At 44.6% G+C, this 17,392-nt stretch overlaps 1 long non-coding RNA gene across 1 annotated transcript; it reads right to left on the bottom strand.

Moving 5' to 3' along the window:
• Window positions 1-95: 95 nt before the first annotated feature.
• Window positions 96-16,002, bottom strand: LOC130682951 (uncharacterized). The gene is made up of 3 exons (XR_008996429.1): window positions 15,936-16,002; window positions 12,655-12,718; window positions 96-457 (listed from the first exon to the last, which is right to left on the bottom strand). It is a non-coding gene; the product is annotated as an uncharacterized LOC130682951 (long non-coding RNA).
• Between the last annotated feature and the right edge of the window lie 1,390 nt (window positions 16,003-17,392).

The following is a 17,392-nucleotide window of genomic DNA, read 5'->3' as shown; positions in this document are numbered from 1 at the left end:
ATTTTCAGATTGAAAAGTGCCCCTGAAACTTGCAAAGAGTTAAAATGTGATTCCTACAAAGTCCCAAGTGTACAATTTTGGATTATTTTTGACAATAATGATTGGGTCATAAGCTCTTCCAGAGAGAAGGGAAGAAAATGACCACATAGATACATTCTGGGGATTCTAAACGGCATAGGACTTCTCAACAGCAGCCCAAAAGAAAATATAGCTCAACATAACCATTTGTAGTTCATTCCCCAGCTCAGCTGTGAACAACACAGACAAGGTCTTTGTACTGGGAACCCTGAATACTTATCCAACAACAACACAAAGGTTGTGTAAAGTGATGCTAACTTACAGTCTTGGTGCTACGGCAGACAGGGTCTTGGAGAAGCAGCTTCTTGGAGAGGCTTCTGGAGGGCTGGAGCAGGTCCCTCAGCAGGGCGGCGGGAGCCGGTCCTTCCACGTGGGCAGCCTAAGGAAGAGAGCGCTCAGATGTGCGCGGCTGCCACGGGCCTGCCTGGAGACAGCGGGCCGGGGATGGGCTCACACGTCAAAGTGTGCAGGATGAGATCTGTGGCCATTCACTGGTTTCATGGTAGAGAGGAAAGAAGTGACTTTATGTGGAGTGTGTAAATCAGGATTCCCGTGTAAAGAGATGAACACATGTCAACGACTGAATCCCTGTGGAAACAGGTAGGATGGAGAGCCTGATGCAGAGAACATGTGCGTGCAGGAAACAGGAAGGCGGTGAGCTGCAGCACTCGTTAATGACCAACAGGGTGGCCACCTCTCACTTTTGGGGTAGTGTTTTCTACCACACAGACATCATGAGCATCTCTGCTGGACAAAAGTCTGTGGGTCCACAGGCACCTTCACTAAATCTGGGACCTTTAGAAAATAACAAGCAGTAAGTGAAAGTACAGTCTCCTAAGTGATCAAATAATCCTCGGTTGGGACTGTGCTCCCATAAGACAGTAAACAAACATTCTGTCCACCTTTAAAAATAAAAATCTAATCTCCAAGTTGAAGTGTTTTTCTTAACATAAGTGTATGAGTTCCATGCACCAGATGTGAGCTGCTCGGGAAGGAGCCAGCGTGATGGGGGCTTCAAGTGACACCCCCCAAGAGGAGGGCACGTTCACGGGAGAGTCTGGAAGGAGCCGGGAGCACTGGCAGGAGGAAGAGCTAGACCAGGGCTGTCAGTGAGGAGACCTGTCAGGCCCCCGCCTCGGGGCAGCAAGAGAGGAGAGAGACGGAGACACACAGAGACAGAGAGGCAGAGACCGGGCGACCCAGCAGGAGCACCGTGCTTCCGCCCACCTCGCAGGCCGGCTCAGTCCCGCAGGGCCTCTCCTCTCCTTCCCTTACATGTCAGTCCACCCCTCCAGATTAACCGTTTAATCCTTTAACGCTCAAGGAGGGCAGATTTCATCCTAGTCTCAGGAGCCTAGGGCGGGGAGAGACGGTGCAGAGGAGAGGGAAATCCAGGGTCAGACCCTGCTCTCCCCCACGGCTTCCGGGCCAGCAGCAGCTTTAGAGGCGTTTGAAGTCCTGGCTACTGCACAGGACCAAACATTTAATTGTGAATTTTGTTTGGTGATAAGGAGTAATTGGAATTTTTTTTATTGTCTAAATAAGACATGAAATAGCTTGTAGTTACCCTGGATTACATGAGTGAATTGTGGTTGGGTGGAGTGGGCAGTGACTGGCATGTCTGGCATTCACCAGATAGGGGTCTGCTGGCCACTGCAGTGACTACACTTCTTGAGCTCCAGAAAAAAAGCGTGGGGCAGAAGAAGGGGTGTGTTTTGAGGTACAAGGCAGTGAATCGTAGAAGAGGGCAGAATCTGTAGCTGTATTATCAGGAACCAGCAAATAAAAGCTACAACTGAAATATAAGAAATGGGGAAACATCAGAAGCAAATACTAATAGAAACACCTAAGAGGGATTGTTTCTGGGAAATCAGGGAAATCTGTTTCCCAAGCAGTCCTGGCCTTGCATGCATTTCAGCTGAGGGACATCACATTCAGCACACGCGAAGTCCCCAAGGGGCCAGGGGCAGGGAGAGGAAACACTTTCCCAACAGCAATGGTGCTCTTCTATCAGCGAGTGTTAGGCTGCAAGCTGGGCGTCAGACTTTCTCCACCCCAACATCTAAATCACAGAAGTTGGAAAGAAGAGGAAAAATAATTCACAGCGGGAGAGGGACAGGCGCCTGGAATGTGCTGAAACATCTGACTCCAAAATTCATGAACAATGTTAATTAAATATGAACAAAAACTTACTAATGTAATGTGATGTTAGAAAAATGTATAAAATCTGTTAGTAAAATACCATCCACATTAACTAAACTATCCACCTTTCATTTGTTGCTTTGACATTTTAAAAGCAAAATCAAAGTTGACAAAACATTTTGCCTAAGCCTCCTAGCGCATACACACAGGTTTGGCTTGTCAGTCAGCTCTTCACCACAAAGATTTCAATGTCTCCAAGAAGGAATCTTTTTTATTTTCTGAACTACTGATCCTCTGTTTCTTCAGTCTTAGAAGATAAAAGTATTTTGTCCAGGTACAAATGTGGTTTTTGGGTAATTCTGAAGTAAGTCACCCCGATTCAATCTCTCCAGGGCTGGACAAAATCCAGCAGAGAAGAAAGAGGGCCGCAGGAAGCAGAGCAGCAGATTCCATGGCAGAAAGTCACATGTAAATCACATGTTGTCCACTTGGGAGAGAACTGGTGGAAGTAGCTGTTCTACAGCGGAGACGTGAATGCTAATCTGTCCTCTGTCCTGGTTGAATTCCTGCCCCAAATTCATAGCCCTTCTCTTGCCCTGGACAGGCATGGTTCGGGTCCTCCCGGATTAGGTTTCAGATGGTGAATCCACTGTCACCAAGCCAGGCACAATGCCCAGCTGAAATGGGGCAACTCCACTGCGTCCTCCACTGTAACGCACCACGCTTTGGCCTGGTCCCCTCTGCCGCTGAGACCAATGAGTTTCCTGCTACGGGGTGCATGTGGTCTAATGCTGTGGTGTCTTGGCTTCAAGGTTTCCATCACTGATTGTGCTTCTAGGCCTTTCTCACAGATAAATGTATTACTCATGCCCTTTATTTTTTCTGTCCTGGTGCTTTGACGTCTGGGCCTTGCTGACCCTGCTGACCCTCCCAGGGCTACATAATCCCTACAGAGAGCAAGGGCTTGCTCAGAGGTTCTCCTTTGGTCAACAGACTACAGACTAGCCAGTGCAGACCCCCAGCCCGTGGGGCTCTTGCACCAGAGCCACTGTCCTCCTGCCCTAAACACCACAGGGCTTGCCAGAGACAACTGGGACAGGCCCTCGGCCCCAGAGCCAGCTGAGAGGCTTCAAGCTACCTGATCCTTGGCCTGCTCGCCCTGCCTCACCAGTTGCTTCCCACAGGGAAGCCTCTGGTCTGTTTCCCCACTGTGACCTCTGGGTCACCCCAGTGCTTTCCGTGTGGACCCCCAAGCATGGCATGCCCACTGTGAGTACCCAACCATCTTTTCAATGCCAGTTGTTTCCTGATCTGTTAGCCTGACTGTATCTGAATAATAATAAACCTCTATTTTAAAACACTTAACTTGGTCCAGTCCTTCAGGGGCATGTAACACGGCCACATAGATGCTGACATGGTATTTATTGTCACCACTCCACCTAATTCATGGGTGTCAAGACAAAGTATCAACCATTTCCTAACAGAAGAGTGGGTCCCACCTGGGTCGCGCCCCACCCTCAGGCACTTGAGGGATCAATGACAGCTCCACAACAACACTTATTGCTCCAAGAACTTCATGCTGCAAGTTCTGTTGGTGTTTTACACACACGGTCTCATTTAGTGCTCACGAGAACAGTGTAATGTCAGTTTTATTATCTCCATCAACCATATATTAAGGACTTGCCCAAACCACACAAAACCACACAAGACCACTGTTTAATAAGGGGCAGATCCTGGGTTTTTACTGACTCCATCTGAGGTCATGAGACTGTGTGATTCAAGTATGACACTATGCAGCCCTCGGAGCCCCCAGTCGTAAGACCTCAGTCGCCAGTGGATTAACCATATACCATATCCCCCTGGGGGTCTGCCCTCGCACTAGGACTTCAGGATTTCAGGAACATAAGAGTAAAAGGAAAGCATAACTATGGGTCAACAGAGCACATATACCCCACACATGCTGGGTGCTTCTTGCTCTGCCCATCAGCCAACATTCAACCAGAGAAGTGGAAGCAGTTGGATCCACACACGTATGTGAAGAGGCACTTGATAAAACACACAGGCATTTACTACAGAAGGGACTTATTACAAGGAACTGATTCCAGGTGACCTCGGCTGGTCGCACGCTCCATGGTGGCGATGACCCACCACATCATCAGCCCTACCAACATGCAGTGGTAGACTCCGAGCCTAACATGGTGGCCAGGGGGGACAGGGGATCAGGGTTCAATTCCAGGGAGGGAGTCTGACAAATGGTTGTGACATCCAACGAGGGCAGCAGGTGTGCAAATTACCCATTCCCAACTCAGGGACATGGTGACAAAAAAGACAATGTAGGACTCTTCTGAGGCCACGTAACTGGAGGGAGGAACCCATACAGGGAACAGGGTCAAAGAAAAACGTTTTTCTTTCTTTACTGGCCTTTTTTTGATTGTCTCAAAAAAATTTTTTTCTTCTACCTGAACATGCTTTTGTCTCCAGTAAACATTGTGTGGGAGTAAGGACTTTACAGAGAAAAACAGGCTTTAAGGTGTAATTCCGAGCCTGTTCCCTGCCTGCAGTTCATTGTATAGTCCCCTCTGTCATAGCAATTTTGTTCTGAGGTGTAACTCATGATGAGTGATGAATCATGCAGTCCACTCAATACAGGCTGTCAGCCACCTGTCAGAACACTACTATATTCTTATTTTTTATTAGCCACCAAGTTAACTTTTAAAATTCCTGAGGTGTATTTTTCAAAATTCCCTAGATGGTTAGAGACTGCAGCAACTGCTTGGGGTACACGTGTGGAGTTTTTATGTTAATGAGGAGTTCTGTGCTCATCCCCCCTCTCAGAGGCTATTAGTAAGAGGGCTGGGAGAGGACTTTCCCCACTGTGAGGAGGAGGTCGCTGGAGAGGGATTAGTAAAGGCAGCCAAACACCAAAGACAGACTGCTGGGGGCCAAAGCAGCCCCAGGGCCCCAATTCCCCTTGACTAGGGGAATCCTGATGCCCACTGGAGTTCACGCTGGACCTGAGGATCCCCAGGCAGCATGACACCTGGAGACAAAAACCAGAACCCCAGAGAAATTAATTCATTATTCATGAAAATAATGGGTGCTTACTAGCTGTCAGGAGCAGACAGGAATTGAGGGTAAAGCAGGGAATACCATGGGTATTGTGCACAGCCCCTACCATTGTGGGCAGGAAACAGATTTTTAAGCAAATAGGTTAATTAATTACCAGATGTAAAAGGAGCTGTTCACTAGAAACTACTGATACAGGTGGGGTTCCAGGGCTGGCCTCTCTGAAGACATGACCACCCAAGATTTTGTAAAGGATCTGGGTTGCTAAGAGCTGCAGGAATGATGTCCTTGCAGAAGGAATAATGAATGCAAATTCCCAAGGTAAAAAAAGGCTATTTGTACAACTTGGCTTGTTTTCAGAGCTGACATATAGCAGCGTGGCTTCAGTGAACCATGCAGGGGAAATGGAGACCAAGGTTTGTGGAGGGTGAAGGGCAGAGCACATGGGATGCAGGCTGCCACGACGATGCTAGCTTCCCTCCTAAGTTCATGGAAGGGTCACCATCAAGGGTTTTGCTTAAACAGACCTGTTTTATGGAAATCTTCATGCTGCAATAAATTGAAATAAAGAATCAATTGAAAGTAGAAAAAGGAAGGAGCTTAGAAACCTTGCAGGGAACAGATGCAGTAACCTAGGTGAGAGATCGCAGTGGCCAAGACCAGGATGGCGAGGGCAGGTGAGACCTACAGACTGGAGCCTCGTTTTGGGAAGGGAATCGGCAGCCATGGCAATGGAGTGAGTGGCTGTGTGGGCTGTAGCAAATGAGAAGTAGCGCGGCCCCTGGACTCCTCTAAGCCTGTCATCTCTGGCAGGAACTGCTCCTCAAACGTTCCAAACTAGTTCTGCTTGCTCCCACTTCTTCCCTTTTAAAATTCAGTTCCACAAAGAGGCCAGACATCCAGTCACAGCCAGCCATGTTCACTGTACTCTGAGCCCTCCTATTGCACGTACAACACGTGACACAAGCCTGCAGTCCAGCCCACATCATTCAGCTGGCAGAGACCTGGTCTGGTCTCCCTGTGCTCCACACTCCCTCACTCTGCCCTGGCCACACAGCTTCTCTGGCTCTACAGACCATGGGTGGGGCAGTGGAGACCATGGCTGTGGGGGCTGAGGGCAGGCAGCCACCACCAGCAGTGAGGGAGTCTAGGAAAGTGTGGCCATGTGCCGGGTGCCATCAATACCGATGCTCCAGTGACAAGATGCTACAGGAGTGACCCCGAGGACAGTAGGAGAGTCACATGTTAGGGCAGTAGGTGATGGCGGTGGGGGTGCTGAGCCTGGAGGAATCATTGCTTGAAGTTGGGGGGAGGACAAATAGGGTTTTTCTTGCTTCAAGGAATTTACATTATTGTTCCTTCTGCAAAGACCCCATTTCCTGCAGCTCTTAGCAACCCAGTTCTTTTACAAAACCCCATTTCCAGTCCCAGAGGTCAGGGAGGTGGGGGAGACCAGGTCAGCCACTGCTGAGAAGGCTACAGGGGAGGTGACAACTGGAGGCCAGGAGGTGAGTCCTGGGAGGAGCTGGGAGCACAGGGGAGTTATTTAATGGGAGGAGCTCAGAGGGCGCAATGTGACAGTTTGAGGAAGGCTCAAGAGTGCGCATGTTGTTGGGTGTGATTGAGAGTGGCTCACCACACTCCATTCCACAGGGCAGGACAGCAGGTTCCTGTTTCACCCCCGAGGGTGGGGACTGTGCCCAGGGGTCACCATGTCACGGTAGGCGGGAGCTATGTCTGAGGGCTGTAGTAGGGCTGCAAAGATCCATGCTTCAGTGCCAGGGAAGACCCACTGTTCCTGGAGGCTGGGACAGAGATGAAGATAAAACACTGTTTCTTCCTCAGCGGGCAGCGCAATTGGACTGTGCCTACTAACGACAATAGAGTGATCACACGTCACAGCTATCGGGACTTACCTGGGAGGCAACCAGCAGGAAAGGCAAAAAGAGCTGGTTCCAGGGCCGTTTGAGAAACAGGAACACCCAGTCGGGGAAGGCCTGTCCTTGATGAGATGCTACGTCACCTGCACGACTGGTTAAGTTCTGCAGGACACTAACCCCTTAGCACCTTCATGGGGAACTGGTCTGCCAGGTTGTGGAGCCTCCCCAGTCACTGTAGGTCAATGTCCAACCTGACAAGCTGTAATCCACCTGGGCTTTTCTGCAGTTAATTATTTGCCAAACACATTTATATTTCAGTCCTCTCTTCTTGGAAATCCTGCCTCCAGATGAAAAGCCATTCAGTGAAAAAATAGGTCCATTCATTTTGATGGGAAAGTATTGAAGCTACCATAAAGCATTTCTGCAGAGAGAAATATGCATCACTGAGCGACGGGAAGAAGTGCAGGGACACAGACACAACCACCGTTGCCTAGTTAACACCCACATTAAGTCCTGCTCGGAGCCGGGATGTAATGGTTTCTGAAGTTCTCCCGCGATGGTGGGGTAAGGGTGAGTGGGAAGATGGCATCCTTAGGCAGGTACGTTCTTCCTTCTGCACAGTTTCTTAGCAATTTTCCATATTCCTGCAGTGTTGTCACAGGACACAGAATTCTTTTAAATAATGACTGATTGGCTTACATTCAGACTGAACTTAAAAATAAAGTTACAGCAAGGAAAAATGCTTTCAGTACCTGGAAACATGTGCAAATAACTTGCTTGGCCCCCATGACTGAAGGGCTGGAAGAGCCCAGCTCTTCATTACTCTCCAGCCTGACAGGAGCAGGGCAGGACACCTTGTGTTCATCCCAGCATGGCGCAAAACCAACCTGGTGCCACGGGTAAATCGGCAAGTAAGTCCTTGTATGAAACTATCGTGTTGAAATGTATTCATAAACAGTATTTATTTGTTGTGATTCGTGATCTGTATGAAAAGGACGTTATATTCCTCAAAATAGTCACAATAATAAGTGTGTTGCTAACACACAGCTAAATAACTTAGTCATTATTTAAAAGAATTCTGTGTCCTGTGACAACACAGAGACCTCCCTGGTGTTCAGCGGTCGGGTGGAAAGTGCTCTGGTGTGAGCTCCAAACAGCACACAGTCAGCCCTTTCCTCTTCCCCAGTTTGAGCAAACACTGTTTCTCTTCCTCACACTGAAGAGGCAATGCTGAGATGCAGCCTGCACCTGAAGGCTCACATCCACCACCGGGCAGGGTCTGCAGGCCTTTCTCCCCCTGCCTCCCAGCAAGACGGAGGTGCTCGCCCTGCTCATCCAGAGGAACACTGGGAGCTGCTTGACACGAGGACACAGGTGGAGCCCAGAGGTGAGGCTGACTCCTGGGCATGGGATGATGTTGGGTGTCGAGGAGCCTCAGAAGGGGTCCCACCTAAGGCCCAGGTTTGCAAGTGCTTTGCTAGGCCTTCAAACGCCAAACTTTCTTTACACGTTTAGGAGGCTGTGTCTCTGGGGCTGATCAGCCACAGTGGCTCATTCCTCAGAGGACACTGAAGATGGTCCGGACAAGAAGAAAGTAGGAGAAATAGGAGAAGGCCTACTGATGGGTAGATTAGCAAAGCTACCCTCTCTGAGGCAAGGTGGTGGGGGTGGGGCAGCAACATGCATGCGGCACTGCAGCCAATGGTGAGCAATGCACAAAAGCAGGAATCTCAAAACAAATTTGCCCTCAGCATGTTTCTGTGGCTCCTACTGGGTGCGGTGGATGACAATGGCTGCTCCTGTGGGGAGAGGAGGATGCGATGGCTGGTCCCGCGGGGGGCAAGGAGGATAAGGATGGGTGGTCCTGTGGGGGGAGGAGGATGCGGATGGCTGGTCCCATGGAGAAAAGGGAGGATGAGGATGGCTGGTCCTGTGGGGGGCGGGGAGGATGAGGATGGCGCTCTAGCTTGGAGTCTCAGCCTTTAGAGTTGCTTACTCTGGGTATCAAGATATGGACGATCACTTATTCCAAAACCTTGGTTAATATCCTCTGCTAAAACCAACAGCTAAATCCAGTAAGGTCCTGGAGAAAACAAACTAATTTTTAAAAGCTCCTTCTATCCTTTGAAAAGTGATAAAAAATTAATATCAAACAAATGCCCAATTTCTGATTTTTCCAAATGCTTAAACAAGATTTTATCTGTTACTGTGACAACTGAGAGCTTCATAAATTTTTTCTAGCTTCTGATATTTTCTAGAATGTATCTGCGTTTTGGTGTCTTTTTAACAATTTTGAGATGACAATAGTAATGAAATTGTTTTATGGGCTTGTGGGGGTGTGGTAGGAAGTTATATTGATGCCTTTGTTTTCCATTGTGAGACATTTTAAATAAATCTTTATATTTAATGTGCACATTAAATGCCCCATTTGCTTTGCTCACCATCTAATAAATCATTGTGATAAGCAAACTGACTTTGTCAAAAATCTGCTCACTTAATTAAAACTTCCGGAGATGGTAAAATCATGTCTTTAAGTGAAATTGACAGTCTTAAGAACTTGTATTAAAAAGTGGTTAAGCTGAAAATGATGAGAAAAATTTCTGAATTAAGTAACTGGTAATGAAAAGCAAAATAAATCCCAAGATTGCAAAAAGGAGATAATAAACACAGAAATAAAAAGATCTCATGGAAAATCAACAATGTGAAAGGTTGCTTCTTTGAAAATAAGTACAAGATTTGGGTGATCATATGCTTGCTTTACCCAAGATAGTCCCAATTTCCCCCTGCTGTCTGGTGTCACCTTCCATTTAGTTACATCTCTGACTACTGATTGTTAATTAAACATAATTATTCACAGTTGAATTCTGTTAATCCAGCATGAGTTTGGTAAACCTCCGCTTTGTATCAGTAGCTTCTTCCGTGGTCTCAAGGGTGTGCCATTGAACAGAATTCTCATTTTAATGTGCTCTAATATGATAGATAATCTGTGATAGCTTGCCTCTCTTTTTGCAATGTCTTCAGATACGGCATGACTACTGCCTCCCTTAGTGGGACAGCATGCAGGGGTTGCTGACAGACTGAAGTGTTCCTGGACACAAGTGTAAAGGACAGCACCTTCTACTGATGGGGGAGAGACGCTTATGCTCCTGTGCCCATTTGGTATACCAGCAAGCTGTGGCATGGCCACCCCACCCTGGCCTGTTGGGGTTGATGACTAAGTGTGGGAAATGAAAGTTTAGGTATAAGGGAAATATATATGAGAAATGGAAGTAGATCAATCCTCTTTAGAGTGTATATGGTCTGTACATAGTCAGTCATTTATAGCATTTTTCCCATTTAAAGGTACCATACATCTATAGTTATTGTATTGTTCAACAACACTTTAATTTTGCAGTTGTGTTTGTTTTGCAATTATTTTGCAGCATTAAGCTGAAGAATAATAAAGTTCATGTTTAACTAAAACTTATATACAGAAATCTCATTCTCAACTTTGGTGATAGTTACCTCATGCAGACTGTTTGTTGTCATTGACTATCCCCCAGAGGAACCATAGTCATGCCATGGGAATGAGAAGTGACAACTTCTCAGGTCAGGAGAAATTACAAAAAGACTGTGCTTGAAAGTGAAAGTTGAACACATCTTCAGAAAATGTGTTTACATTGTATGTTGTGAAGGAAGACTTTTCATTTAGATCAAATAACTGTTTTCACTTTGAATTTCAAGTTTTCTTGGCACGTATAAAAAAGTGAGGCAATAGTTATCAGTTTTTGGTTTCAGTTGGCAAGAGAACATAGTCGATAATTAAATGATGCCAGATTTTTATCAGTGTACTGGATGCTGCAAACAGAAAATTAAATTCCAGTACCAATTTTATCTTTTCAGCGAATCCATGTAATCAGAGTAGGGATTTGGAGGTTTATTCTGCTGAAGGTGAAGCATCTGATATCATGTGAATGTTACAAGGATTTGAGTTTAAAAGTTCAATAATGAGGATAAAAATTTTGTATTTGTGACAATAATAAGGAGAAATTTGGGATGCCAAGCTTCATGGTACGAGCAATGTTGTTTCTAAGGTTAAAAAGCCCAGAGTAGCAATCCACTGGACATTGATTAGGGGCACGCATAATTCATAACATCGTTCATATAAACTGCATCGTTTTGCCAACTGGAATGAAAACATAGTTCACAAAATTTATAAATATTTTACATATACACAACTAAATGACCTACAAAATTCTGTGAAGTTAAATTTTACAAATAGAAGAACAGAGTATGTTGATTCCTCTTCTTTATCCATCACAAATAGTTAAGGTGGTTGAACCTTTGAAGTTGTAACTGTGAAAAGTAGCCAGTGTGAGAAATAACGATGGCGAATTTTTATGAGTCTCCAAAATTCAGTTTTGTGCTTTATTCTAAATAAATGAGATGTCTTAGAAACAAAAGAGTATCTAAGAAAATGCTGAGTGAAAACATGATGACAGTTTTGCAGAATCTGACTTGGACAAAGCATTCCGAAGAATTATAGAGACTGGTTATTTGACAAGTGTTTTTCTCATGAAAATATTTGTTAATGACATGTATTCTGAATGAAGGAAAAAGGTATTACCTGTGAAAATATTTTGGCTAAAATATTAAAAACAGATTCTGTCAATCTCTGCCCTTTCCGGCTACTTCAGTTTTGTAGGATTATTTTCACAGTGAAAATCATCATGGTCTGTGGAGGAAGCTCAAGTTTATTGAAGGGATCAAGTTTATTAATCATACAATACAACTTTGAGGATTTTTTAAAGTTTTAAATATTTTTAAAATTAAAAATAGTATGACCATATATTTAAAAATCAGTTATTCTAAAAGATTTCAATGGCACTGTGTTAGAGAAACTGAAATATATGAATATTTACCAAGAGTCAATTACTTTTATTTTTTCCTTTTGAATGTTTAAATATTCATTACTAGGAATTATTTTTGTTTCTAAATTTGCTTTGGTAATATGAATGTTTTTTAGGAAAAAAATTACTTGAAAGTATAAAACTAATTATTTGAGTTTGTAATATAAGAAGCTAATTTGTTATATTGCACTGTTTTATATCAGCTTAATTATTTTGGGGGGCTCCCTTTCACACTCCTGGTTTGAAAAACAATTTATGCAGTCACCCTACGTAAGAGAGAAAAAGATCTGGAAAATAAAGAAGTAAAGAGGAGGCATAAATGAATAATATCATGAATGGAAAAAAGGACATAACCACAGACAGAGGAGTCATCAATAATATTCTAAAATAATGATATCACTAACTTTGTGCAATGTGTTTGAAAACTTAGATGAAATGGACAATCCTTTCAATATATAACCTAACAAATCTAACTTAGGTGAAACTAGATTGCATGAATGGTCCTAATACTATGAAAGAAACTTAAAGACCAAAACTTTCTGACAAAGAAAAACACTGTGGTCGCACAGTTTTGTAGGTGAGTTCTACCAAATTCTTACCTGGTGGTCCATCCCAGTTTGCACAAGCTTTTCCAGAGCAGAACAGATGAATGGTTGAATTATTCTGTAAGACCAATACAATCATTAAGCAAAACCTGGCAAGGACAGTACAAGAAAACAACACTACAAACTTACTTTATTCATAAATATAGATAGAATCACCTTAAACAATTTAACGATCTGAACCCTACAGTGTATAAAGTGAGCGTATACAGTGTCTTGGGGCCAATTAAGTGGAGAAACCTGGCAAACACCACTGCAGCCAGGTGACCAGCTCAGCATCCTCTGTGGTGAGTCAGGTGGACAGCATGTGCCCTGGACAGGGTGTGAGGAGTGGTGTGTCTCTGCCTCTGCTTCCTCCCAAATCTTCTCCCTAGTCGAACCGTGAGAAAGACATCAAACCCCAACATTCTACAAAATACATGATCGGTGCTCCTCAAAACTATCTAATGTCATCAAAACAAGGGAAGTCTGAGAACCTGTTACAGCTAACAGGTGGCCAAGGAGACAGGTCAGCAAATGTGCCACAGTACCCTGGAGGGGATCCTGGCTCCAGAGAAGGACATTAAGCAAACAGAAAAAAAAACTAGAAAAATGTAAACAAGGCCTGAGGCTTAGTTGATAACAAGAAAGGACCTCTGTTCATCAAAACAGAAATAAGAAACTTTACAGAAAGTGCACATATGCATTTAGAGCAGGAGGAAGGCATTTGTGATGCGGGCAGGCAGCCATCTGAGAGTGCCCCGCAAACCCGTCCCTGGTGTGCAGCCCCTTCACCAGCTAGTCAGATGCTGATTATCTGCTGCTGGAAGGGATTTTCCTGGTGTGATGAAGGTCCCAAATATCCCTAAAGGTAGGAAGTTGTCAGATGGGCCAAAGCGACCAGGCAGCCCTTCCTGCTGGCTCTGGAAGAGGAAGGCAGACGTGCCCTCCGCTGGCCTGGACAGAAGCAGATACCCAGCTTGTGAACTGCCTATGAGCACCCTGAGGCAAGGAGCTGTGGCAGCCCCCTGGAGCCGAGGGCGGCCCTGTCCGCAGCCGCCATGGTGGGATGCCCATCACACAGCCCCAGGAAGGAGTTCTGCCAGCAACAGTGAGGAAGCAGAGTGCCCCCCCGCCCCAGCACAGGGCAGCAGGCACCTGCACTCCCACCTGTGAGACCCTGGGCAGAGCCCAACCATGCCTGCTGACTTCAGACCTAAGGAGACTGTGGAGTGGTGCATTTCTTATATTTTAAGCCACTGAGTTGTGGTAATTTGTTATCCAGCAAACAGAAAAGTAACACAATGAAATAGCAAGGAGTGAGAAAGAAATGCTTCAAGAACAAATAACCTCCTAAGAAAAGAAGGGCACACACACGGCCAGCAGATACGGCAGATGTCTTTAACCTCTTAATGAGGAATGCAAATGGCACTTGGATGAAATATTTTACACCTATGAAATCGCCATTACCTAGGAAACTTGTGGATACTGATTTTTAGATTTCAAGTCTAGATTTCAAGACTCTCTTGTTCATTGTATGTAGAAAAGCCAAGGGGCATAACCACTTCAGCAAATAATTTAGGATTATGTTATTCAGCTGAATATTTGCCAGGCTTACTGTGGCAAGGAAATCCTGTTTCTGGGAGTGTACCCAAGAGCAACTCTTGCAAGTGTTCATCGGAAAACATGTATAAGAAGTAACAGCACTGCTTTTATTAGAAACATCTTAGAAATAACCAAAACGTCCCTCAGCAGAGACTGGGAGTCAAGTGTGGAATACCCACACTTGGAGCATTCTGTAATGGTGAAAACAGCAGGTTCACGAAGCCGTACACACCAATCCCAGCAGTGCAGCACCATATGAACAAGCTGCAGAGGGTTAACTATACCATGGCATCATTCCTATACTGTCAATTAAAACAATTACCAGAAAAACACTTTAAAAAAGATTCTAAGAATGTTTTCATACTAAAATTATGTTTCACAAAAGCATCAGAATGATAAATGCAACATTTCAGACTGGAGTTACTTCAAGTGGGGTAAGCAGGAATTTGAGGTAAGGAAGATGTAAATGATGGGCAGCATCCCAGAGAATCACTTATATGTGGTCCGTGCTTCCAGTTACATCGGATGAGAGAGACGGTGGGAGGGGGGAAAGGAGAAAGACCACATGAGAACCCATGAGAGCAGAGTAGTGAACAAATGAGTTTGTAATTCTGTGCACTCACTGTCACGGCAGAGTAGGAGGGTGGGGGTGGTTGCTTTGCCAGCCCTGTTTCAGACCCAGGGAGGGCCCCTTGATGAAATCCTTTCTGGCCAATGCATTCCAACTTCTAGTGGGCCATGGCACTTAGCCAAACCAGGCCTTTTCTGCACAGACATGCAGGAGCTGACTGTCCCAAGGATTGTTACTGGGTTGATGTGACAGCCCATTAAAAATGGGTGGTTCCTGTTTACATTTTATTCAAATGAACCAACTATATATGGCACTTGGATATTTAGGAGATAATTGAGAAAACTTGGTATCAAGTGATACCACAAAATTCATATTAACTTTATTGTCATGGTTATTTGGGAGAACCCACAAATATGCAAAAGTGTATACATACTATTGTGAATTTATAAAATGTTTACAACTAAAAGAAATATGAAGGAGCCTTCATTTTAAGTCTAAACTTATATTTCCTTTCTCTTTCCACAAGTCATTCCAATTTAATAGGTGTGAAATATTATTTCATCCAAGTATCATACTCTGATTATGCCTTTAAAATAGTTGCCTGTTTCATTCATGGTGACATTTTTCTGTTGAAGTAAATTCAGGGTTTACATAACACACAAGCATATACATTTTGTATTGAAGTCATTTAGTAGGCGCCATAGCAGTCAATACCTAGGGAAATCTCAGATCTTCATTACCTAGAAAATGACAGCCATCTATTGAGGCATAATGGTAATTGCAGGTATCAATTTTGTAATCCGTGTCATCACAGAAAGCAGCAGGCTTTTAGATGCTTACACAGTGCCTCAAAAACGTAGGGAACTTGAAACAAGGTGGAGAGTTCAAGATGACTTGCAGAATGAATGTACAGTGTCTGCAACTGCCTTAAGAATCTCAAACATTATAAACTCTTTACCTGCAACAGTGCACACTCCTAAATACCCATAAAAACTCTTTACTGGCTTCCTGGGGGACTCTTTCCAAGAGAGTCTACCCTCTTGAACATTCAATTAGAAGAACAGGTCTCACCTTCCCATTCTGTCATCCTTCCCAGCTGGATGGAATTTAGGATTGTACTCACATTTTGCCAGCTATCCAGGGAAATACAGCTTGTCAGTTGCTTGGGAGCCCAGCCAGTGTAGGAGCAAAGCCAAAATGAGAAGGAAAGATCTAGAAATAGAGAATTGTGGCCATTTGAATAGATCTCCACCTCCCATACCTGGACCTTCCTCAACCTGCTCAAACCACATTTTCACAGGGAGGCACTTGGCAAAAGTGAGGACATTTTCCTACTCCCCTAAACGTTGCTCTCAGCCTACTATGAGTTCCATGAAAAAACTGAAGAACCAAACTAGCACCTTGGCTGTCTTGTGAATTTCCCACAGAGTTAGGAAGAAAGGTGTTCCTCCCATGGAGTTGTCGGAGCAGATGATGGCATTTTCTTCTCTGGTTTTTGGAAACAGATTCACTTCTACTTGCATGAATTTGTGTTTTTCAAAGAAATGTAAATTTAGGAGAAGACAAAGGAAAAATACCATTCACCTGCAGATTAAATCATGAAGATCCCAAAGTACTTGGCATGCCTCTCCTTTTTTTTTCAATTTCTTTGAAAGCTTTCAGAGTATTAAATAAAGTGAGGAAAGTGTTGGAAACTTTCATGAATAAAATCTATATTTTCTAAACTAGTCAGTGATTGATTCAGTTTAAACTGCTCTGTTTTTCTAGGTCTCAGTTTTAAGCAGAAGAAGATACTGGGGAGAGAGAAGTGGAGAGGAGGAAATCAGGTTTTTGTTCCTTTTTCACTCTTGTATTTGACAGCATACCTCCCCAAACAGCAAAACGTTAACGGTAAGGATGAAAATCTTATCAAAGAACAGAAGTGTAAATGCCAGATGGGGACTGCACTATGTAAATTACAATGATACACATTAGGGGTGTGAGTGTGTGAGCAAATTTTAAGTTTTGCCAAAAAACATCATCCCACATTTCAATGTTCCTGTTGAAATAAGATGTACTTATTTTATAATCTATGGTAACTTGAACTCAATGGATCATAATCCAATACAGTATATGGGTAGTTACCACATACTCCTTAACCCTGACACCTCTCAGAAGGGGAAACGCCAGGCACCTGTGCACACAGCTGGGTGCTCCGCCCAGAGGCTGGGTCCCTCCACACCAGCACTAGCATCTCTGGGGTCTATCGGAGATGCAGAACCTCGGGCCTCCACCCCAGATCTGCTGACTCAGAAATGACGTGTTGCCAAGACCCCTAAGCGATCTGTGGGACACTGTGTGAGACTCAGTGTGGAACCAGCTGTGCAGTGCCTTCAGGCCCTGGCCCAGGAGCCTTTTTCTTGGGGTCAGCTATGAGTAAGTTCATCCAGACCCGTGTAGCCCCAACATGGCCCTAGAATTGTTTGGGAGACACCGGAGCCTTTGTCTGCCTTTCAAAAGTTTCTCCTCTTTGCAAACATAATTATAGGTAGAATATGCCAGTTGCTCAGTAATGAGGATGAGAACATGCAGCAGGTACCC

The sequence above is a fragment of the Manis pentadactyla genome, chromosome 3, assembly GCF_030020395.1.
Source record: "Manis pentadactyla isolate mManPen7 chromosome 3, mManPen7.hap1, whole genome shotgun sequence".
Lineage (NCBI taxonomy): Eukaryota > Metazoa > Chordata > Mammalia > Pholidota > Manidae > Manis > Manis pentadactyla.
The sequence above is the reverse complement of the archived record's forward strand: the minus strand, read 5'-3'. Positions and strand labels throughout refer to the sequence as shown.